Here is a 9,304-nt window from a genome sequence, read left to right as displayed (position 1 = left end):
GCATGAATGGGCATGAGCAGTTTGGGTGTAAACAATCTGGGAGGGTAAATATTTGCTCTCCCTCTCTTTAGCTTTGAATGTTGTTCACTCAAGTTGATGGTGTTTCTCTGAATAAGAAAGCACAGGATCATGAAGACAACTGAGAGCTAACAGTGACCCAATGAAACCATCTGCCCCAGTGCCCTAGAAGAAAATGGCTTCGAAGATACTGCTATGGCCAATGACTTTATTCTCGGGTTGTACTCCTGGTTGTACTTTTCTGATTTCTTTTGGTCTTTCCTGATTCACGGGGACAAAACCCCATATTTCAGGGGCCATTGACTCAAATGCCATATCCTCCATGAAGTCTTCTGTCTTTCCTCATATTGAAAGTGATTTCTGCCTCTTGGCTCTCATAGAATATTCTGTTCGGTTTATGAAACCACAGGTCCAGGATCTTTCTCCCTCTCCCTCTCCCTCTCCCTCTCCCTCTCCCTCTCCCTCTCCCTCTCCCTCTCCCTCTCCCTCTCCCTCTCCCTCTCCCTCTCCCTCTCCCTCTCCCTCTCCCTCTCCCTCTCCCTCTCCCTCTCCCTCTCCCTCTCCCTCTCCCTCTCCCTCTCCCTCTCCCTCTCCCTCTCCCTCTCCCTCTCCCTCTCCCTCTCCCTCTCCCTCTCCCTCTCCCTCTCCCTCTCCCTCTCCCTCTCCCTCTCCCTCTCCCTCTCCCTCCCCTCCCCTCCCCTCCCCTCCCCTCCCCTCCCCTCCCCTCTCCTCCCCTCTCCTCTCCTCTCCTCTCCTCTCCTCTCCTCTCCTCTCCTCTCCTCTCCTCTCCTCTCCTCTCCTCTCCTCTCCTCTCCTCTCTCCTCAATCTCTCTCTCTCTCTCATTTGTATTATATTTAATCTGTATACCTGCTTTACCCCCTTAACCAGATGGCATATTTCTCAAGGGCAGGCATTGTGTCTTACTCATTACTGTATTCACTCCTTCTTCCCAGCCCAGGGTAGGGTATGGGAAAGGAGACAAATATTTAATACCTATTATGTGCCAGGCACTACACTAAGTACTTTTTATAAATATTATTTCAATTGATCCTCACAACAATCCTGGGAGGCAGCTGCTATTATTACTCCCAATTTACAACTGAGGAAACTGAGGCAATCAGAGGTTAAATGACTTGCCCAAGGTTACATAGCCACTCCATGTCTGAGCCTAAATTTGAACTCAGATCTTCCTGACTCTAGGTCTAGCACGCTGTCCACTGGACCACCTAGCTGCTTTCATCACTTTTGGGACTTGAGAAGAGGTAGGAAGCCCTTTAGAAATGTCTGTTCTGTTATTCTCATAGCTGTGATCCTCCCTCTTGCATTTCCTTGGCACACAAAGAGTTAATCCCATTCCCCACAGTGACCTGTGCTTTGGTGTTTTATGAGGTTTCCTTGACAAGATGTGAACTTGCCTTGTCCTGAATATTGCTTGACACTGTGCCTTTCGACTTGGTCTTTAAAGGGGGCTGGAGAAATGGAAATAGAAATAATACTGAGGGTTTGCCCCATGCCCAGAAAATTGGCGAAGATGACAAAAAATGGGTAGTTCATTCACTATAGCAAAGACAGTCAGTGTAATCTTTTGTTGGTGGAGCTGTGAATGGGTCCAACCTTTTTGAAAAACAATTTGAAATTATGTTAAGAAAGTGACTAAAATGTCAGCGATCCAATTGCCTCCTCATATTGACTCAAGGGGGTCAACGATAAAAAGAAAGGTCACATATTCAACAAAATATTTATAGAAACGCTTTTGTAGTAGCAAAGAACTAGAAACGATGTAAATGCCTGTCGATTGGAGGAATGTTAACCCAGACTGAATTTCTCGGAAGGAGGAAAATCCTCTCTGAGGTTACCATGTGGCTCCAAGGATAGTAGTGACCCATGGCTTTGTTGGAGCGGTGATGAGTTGGTTGGCTGATTTGGGAGTGGCAAGGATGTGAGCCAGCATCAGTGACAGAGGAATTTCTGGATTCAAAGTCAGGGAGGCAGTTCAAGACAAGAAATATGGGATGCAGAGACACTGGGCACTGGGTGAAAAGGAATAAGTACTGACCTTGAACTTTGTGGATGCTGTGGTTTACATGGATTATGCCAGTCGGGGATGAAGAGGTCGGTTCTCTAGTGACCCTGAGATCTTTCTTTGTTTCAGAAATCTTCAGTCCCAAGATAGCACCAAAGGTCCCTGGGTCCCTGGGACTCTATCGGGATGGGTTGTTTGACTCTACCAAACCTAGGTGATCTTTCCTTAGATGAGGGACCCCAAGAGATAATACCTGATAGCTCAAGAATTGTCTAAATATCTGGTGAAAAGAGGACTTACGGTGGGAGAAGTTTCCTTAAATATTTAGCAATCCCAAATACTTCTCCTTGAGGAGGGTGGGATAACTCAGGGTAATACTATAACTCTGGAGGACTGTAAACATCCCTGAGGAAAGACAGAAACAGATAGGAGAGAGAAAAGGAGTTGTTTTGACTGTTTATGGCTTTGGACATGAGACCTTCGGTTTTTCCTATTAGCTAGACACAAGCTTTAATGAGTTGTTAGCCTGAGTACTTGCATAGGTGCTAAGAGTCCTGTTCCTCCTTTTTGTGTGTGTGGAGCACTAGATGTTTGACAAATTCTGATGCTTTCTAGAACACAAACTATTTCTTTTGCAGGTTGGCAGGGAGTGAGGCGGCAGCACCATGAAGGCCTCGGGCACCCTGAGAGAGTATAAGGTAGTTGGAAGATGCCTGCCTACTCCCAAGAGTCCAGTGCCACTTCTTTATCGGATGCAGATCTTTGCTCCTAATCATGTTGTAGCAAAGTCCCGATTCTGGGACTTTGTTTCCCAACTGAAAAAGATGAAGAAGTCTTCTGGAGAAATTGTACACTGTGGACAGGTCTTTGAAAAGACCCCTCCGGGTGAAAAACTTTGGCATCTGGCTGCACTACGATTCCAGGAGTGGGACTTACAACATGTACAGGGAGTACAGGGATCTGACCACTGCTGGTGCTGTCACTCAGTGCTACCGAGATATGGGGGCCCGTCACCGTGCCAGGGCCCACTCCATCCCGATTATGAAAGGGGGAGAAATTCCTGCCAGCAAATGCTGCCAGCCTGCAGTCAAGCAGTTCCATGACTCCAAAATCAAGTTCCCGCTGCCCCACAGAGTCCTGCGGCGCCAGCCCAAGCCACACTTCACTACCAAGAGGCCCAACGCCTTCTTCTAAGTGCAAACATGAGGGGACCCAAGTTGCATTCATCTGTTTAAATAAATCTCCCAATTGGCGAAAAAAAGAACACAAACTATTTCTGGGTTGTATTGAGAAACTTGCAAGACTGCACTCAGAGTGCATAGGCTCATGTTCTGAGCTATGACCATTTGAATGAATGGGCACTGGAGGTCCCCCAATATCTGCTGGATGATTAGATTATAGATTGCCCCGACAATATGGCTCTTCCTCCACCCAACCAGGGAGCATTTGAATGACCAAGCCCATTTGTGCCACTCTAAATTGCCCCATTAAAAGCTACCAGCCTCAGGCAGTCGAATTTCATATCATAGCCCAGAAAATCTAGTATTGTCTGCTCTCTAATTTTTCAAAGACTTTCTGCAGAATCCGTGGAGTAACTAGATCACTGAACTGGGAATTGGGAAACCTGGGTTTATCTTTGCCACTCACTAGCTGTGTGATCATGGGAAATTCACTTTCTCTCTCTGAACCTTGGTTTCATCCTCTGTAAAGAAGAGTGGAATAATCCCTGCCCTGTCGGCTTTCAAGGAACTGTTGTGAGAATCAAATGAGATAATAGATGTAAAGAGGTTTTAAAGGATAAAATGCTCTACAAATTCGAGGGATTCTTATCCATAAGTGATTATCTCCCTGCATGATAAATCACTCTCCCGGCTCACATAGAAGGTCTGTGTGGTATAACTTTTAGGCGCTATGGCTCCCAGGTGTTTTTAATCATTAGTCAGCAATTAACATACAATCACATCTCATGAGGCCAGATTAACCCCCAATCTAAACATCCAGTCACCTACCTGTGGATTTAGGGGTGAGGTGTTTTATTTGGAGCAATTGTATTTTTAAAAATGTATTTATGAATTCTGTGAGCTGGTGAGAAGGAGCTGATTTATTATTCACACCCCGTGACTCTTTTTGGAGCATGATTACCTTATTCTGAGTTGGAGTGAAGCTGAGAGCTGGAGCCTCGATAGTAATGAGAGGAAAGCAGAACTGAGGGAGTGGAGTGTGTTTGGGAAGTGGACAGAGGGGAAGCCTGGAACCCTTTCCTAGCTAGTGCCTTGAGAAGAGCAAGAACAGAGAGGGAAGAACACTGGACTTGCAGTCATTGGGTCTGAGGTCAAATCCTGGCTCTGTCATTTCTTTCCTCTGTGACTGTGGCTAAATCACTTTACTGATTTGGGCCTCAGTTTCCCCATCTGTAAAAATAGTAGAGCTGGCCTAGATCGGGTTCTTTTTTTTTCTGTTTTCTCTTTTTTTTTTTAGTGAGGCAATTGGGGTTAAGTGACTTGCCCAGGGTCACACAGCTAGTCAGTATTGTCTGAGGTCGGATTTGAACTCAGGTACTCCTGACTCCAGGGCCGGTGCTCTATCCACTGCGCCACCTAGCTGCCCCTAGATAGGGTTCTTAACCTTTTCTGGGTCATGGACCCCTTTGGCAGGCAGGTGAGGCCTCTGGATCCATTCTTAGAATGTTTTTAGATGCATAAAATAAAATAGAGAGGATTACAAAGGAAACCAATTATAGTGAAATATGGTTATCAAAATTTTTAAACAATGCATGGGCTCCAGGTTAAGAATCCAGATGATTCTCAAGGTGGACTGTTTTTCAGTTTTTCTCCTCAGTAAAAGGAGGAGGTGGTGATCCTCTCTTCTCTTCCAATTCCAGATCTTAGGGTATGTTAATACACGGTGGGCCAAAAGTCACCTTGTTTTAATAACTTTTTAAAAATTATTTTTCCCATTTACAAAATTTGATTTTTCACATGTAATGTCAATTCATTTCCTATATATACTGTATATGATGCTATGATATTGTAAATTAGAACAAAAAAAATAAAGGAGTTATTCATTATTAAGGCCCCTTTGTGATTTTTGGCCCACCCTGTATATCTCAATGGTCTGAATTATCTCCTTTCCTCTTTCTCTTGGCCATTTTGTGACCAGGTGAGACAGTGGGTGTGTATGTGCACACATGAGCACACAGTATCTGAATGGGTGTATTCAAGCACATGCGTGTAGGTGTGCACATACATGGATGTGTTTGCGTTAGTATTACAGGCCGGGCAGACCGGGAAATTACAGACTGTTGGGGTCTGTGTTTGGGACATCGATTGCAAGAGCCCTTCTGGAGAGCAGACGCCATTGCACAAAATAGCTGTGGCTCTCTAGCAGAGGAGCGGAAGCAGTTGGAGAAAGGGGGAGCCTCTGGAACTCTTGTCTGCCGCTCCAGTGACAAGGAGGCTTGGCCCGGAGGATGTCCATTGAAAGGAGGCTGTCGTGCTGATTCTACAAGCCCAGTGAAGCTCAACTAAAGCAGGGGGCAGTGGCTTTCCTCCCATCCATCTGAAAGGACAGCTCAGCTCTGTGTGTGTGTGTGTGTGTGTGTGTGTGTGTGTGTGTGCATACATGTGTCTTCCCACTTGTCTTCTGGAACCAGGAATTAGAAGGGTTAGAGATGTTTAGGGATGATAGGGGCAACAGGGTGTGGTCCAGGGAATGACCCTTTGTTCTGATGGCTCTTAGGACTCAGAAATAGGAGTTTGCTGCTCATCAGTCTCTGGCAGAGTAGTGGATAACCCTACACCATATGGTCAATTCCTGATTAGCCAAGTTACTTTTCCTATTTGGTCTTGAGGGGATTAGACCAGATGATTCGCTGCTATTTCTATGATTTTAGGTTCTAAAGTCCTTTGCCATATTAAAACATTATGTTCTAAGGCCCCTCCCAGCCCTGACATTCTCTGTTCTAAGGCCCCTCCCAGCCCTGACATCCTCTGTTCCAAGGTCCTTTCCAGCTCTGACAATTTTGTTCTAACGTCTCTTAGAGATTTATTTAGCCCAAGATCTAGTTAAAGGGTAGGATTACAGTGCAAAAGCCCAAGCAGCAAACAATGCACATGATCGATTGGTTGCCCTAGATCTGGAGGGAAGAAATTGATCAGTGTTCTCCTGGACCCAAAGCAGCTTGGTGCCCAGGGACCTGGGACATAGAGGGCATTCTATTGTGTGCTAGGTGGGAAGGACATCAGCTGACAAATTACAGTCCTTGCCCACACAGAGCTTCCACCTAATGGGAGCACATGCATATGCATGGGTAATTATGCTATAAGGCAGTGTGTGGTAAGGATGGAGGGGAGCCAGCCAAAGTTGTTTTGGAGACTCCAAGGAGGGATGGATTACTTTTATCCAAGAGAAGCCTTCATGGAACAGGTCTGGCCTCTGAGTTCTACACCAAAGAAAGGGAAGGATTTCAGTGGGTTGAGATGTGGAAAGAATGTGTTCTAGACACTAGCCAGGGAAGAGGATCATTGACCAGGTGGAGCTCTTAATGAAGTATGAATGGGGGCAGAGAGAAAGAGGAACAGAGAAGGGCAATCTCACACTTGGGGGCTCTGTTCAGGGGGAGCAGACCTGAGAGGAACCTGAAAATTGTGGAATTATGGGGAGCCCACTAGTAGCCCAAGTAAGGGATGGAGGACCTAGGGCTGGCTGGGGTTGAGGAAGGGAAGGGGTTCTTTTTTTTTGTCTGCTATGTTTTTTGTTTTTTTGTTTTTTTGGGGGCAGGGCAATGAGAGATAAGTGACTTGCCCAAGGTCACACAGCTAGTAAGTGTCAAGTGTCTGAGGTCGAATTTGAACTCAGGTCCTCCTGAATCCAGGGCTAGTGCTTTATCCACTGTACCACCTAGCTGCCCCAAGGGGTTCTTTTTTAAGGTGGAGTTTCTGCTTCCAGCTTAAACACTGCTTCCCATACCACTCCACTTGCTAGACAGGTCAGGACCTTGACCGTAACTGGCTTACTAATTGTTAGCACAATGAGAAAGGCAGGAAAATTGATGAGTGGGACCAAAAGGCAGCAGCTGCTATCAATAGTTCTAATGAAGCCTTTCTCCCACTCTGAAGGTAGCTTAGAAAAGCAGAGTTAACAGGCTCTTCTAGACCTTGAGGGAGGGCTGTGTTGACTGGGAGGAGAACTAGGTGGGGTGTCATTGAGGCAGAGTGTGTCTGTGTGCATGTTCCCCCTGTCATCTGTGTGTATGTGCCTGGGGAGGGTCTTATGCACTGGCTTGTGCTGTAAACTGCTTGGGGTGTTAGGCATATGTTCTGTGTCTAAGACTGGGCCATGATAACACCATCACTAGGTCAGCTGCCCCTGTTATTTCACAACTTCCAAATGCTTCCCTATTCTTCAGTCGTGCTTAGGTCAGAGGCCAGTGGATCCTGGCAGTCAAAGGCTGTGGCACCTCGACCTCAGTTTCTCTAGGAGTGTCCTAGGACCCACTGAGATGGAAGTTTACTCTCCTGACTCCCAAGCAGAGAATTACCTTTATCCTAGAAAGCTGGATATCAGGGTGTCTGGGGGGGAAGGGTGCTGGATCATCCTTACCTCATTCTCCCATCCCAATGGGGGAATACCACAACCTTACCCCCACCTCCATGAACTGTTTGACAAAGCCATCCCCCTGGGGCTGACAGGGCATCAGTCTGGTACAGTAGTGTGAGAGCCTCCTTCAGGGGAGGTTCATTTACTTGGGGGGGGGCAGTGCCAGAGGTGTCAAAACCGCTTTCTTTTTACCCTAAATCTGGTCACAGGCACCTCTCTGTCCTCTACCAGGAAGTTATCTTTTCTGTAGAACTCAGGATGTGGTCCCAAATCTCCTGGGCCAGGTAGCAATGAAATCACCTTAGATTTGGATAACTACCAACAGAGAGCTGGAAACTTATGAGAGAAAGCAGTGATTTCCCCATTCAACAAACAGCTGTGAAGGAAAGAAGCAAGCATTTATTAAGCACCTACTATGTGCCAGGCACTGAGCTAAGTACTTTACAGGTATGTCATCTGCTCCTCCCAACAACCCTAGGAGGTTGGTGTTATTATTAATCCCTATTTTACAGTTGAGAAAACTGAGGCAAACAGGCTTAAGCAACTTGCCCAGGATCACACAGCTAGTAAGTATCTGAGGCTAGATTTGAACTCAAAAAGGAGTCTTCCAAGACTCTAGGCCTGGTACTCCATGCACTATGGTGCCACCTAGTGGCCCATAATAATATGAGGTCATTTCAAGAGTCAGAGCATGTTAACAACTGGAATAACTGGGAAAGACTTTGGGGAGGAAGTGGGGAGGGAGGAGAAACCCCCATCAGCAGGCTCAGGCCCGTGTATGGCAGAGCAGGTGACCACTTACAGGGTGTGGCTTCAGAACCTCAGGGAAGGGCTTTCTTCCCCACAGTGGCTTCCACCGGCTTCCTGATAGCTCAGATGCTGCCATTCAGAGTAGAAAGCCCACCGTCAGAGGACTGTCATTGAAGAACCGTGCGAGTGATCTCTCTGAATCTCTTTCTCCTCATCTGTAAAATGGGACTAGCACCAAGAAGACTGTTATCTAATAAAATGGCAGTTCTGCTGGGAGCAGCCCTACCTGACCTTCGTGCCTCAGTGTAAATGAATATGTGGGGTCCTTTCCTGAGGGCTTCGGGAAAGAACCCCAGTGCTCAGCCCGGCCCACTCTGGCCAATCTCCAAATGTTGGAAAGACTTCAGATAGGGACTTTTTCATGGACAGTGTCCATTTTCTCAGAACCAGCCTTGCAGAGGCTCATCTCCAGCTAAATAGGATGGAAAGGTTTTTTTCTGGCTACAGGCCCTCTCAAAAACCACCTACTAAGGCTTTGGAGGAGGGGCTTACAAGCTGCATTGGTGGAAGAAATTCCTACATGGACAGTCATAAGGGCCAGAAATGTCAGAGTTGGAAGGAATCTTAGTGACCATCAAGTTCAACCCAGTCCAACATTGGCAACAAATGGTCAGCCACTCTCCACTTAGAGATCTCCATTGAGGGGGGAACCTGCCACCCCTCAAGGTGTGCCTCATTCCCCAACCCCACCCTTTGGGAAGTTTTTCCTTACATTTAGCCCAAGTCTGCCAGCCCCGATCTGTTACTTGTATTTTTGCCCCCTGGACGAGCAGAACGATTCTAATCTCTCCCACATGACAGCCCTTCAAATGCTTGAATCTATTTATCATGTCTCTTTTTCTCTCTGAAAATCA

General features: G+C 46.5%; 1 pseudogene; it reads left to right on the top strand.

Annotated features, from left to right (window-relative positions):
- Positions 1–2,707: 2,707 nt before the first annotated feature.
- Positions 2,708–3,236, top strand: LOC122740320 (annotated as a pseudogene).
- The last annotated feature ends 6,068 nt before the right edge of the window (positions 3,237–9,304 follow it).

This window comes from Dromiciops gliroides, chromosome 1 (assembly GCF_019393635.1).
Source record: "Dromiciops gliroides isolate mDroGli1 chromosome 1, mDroGli1.pri, whole genome shotgun sequence".
NCBI classification, from domain to species: Eukaryota; Metazoa; Chordata; class Mammalia; order Microbiotheria; family Microbiotheriidae; genus Dromiciops; species Dromiciops gliroides.
This window is presented reverse-complemented; position numbering and strand designations above follow the sequence as displayed.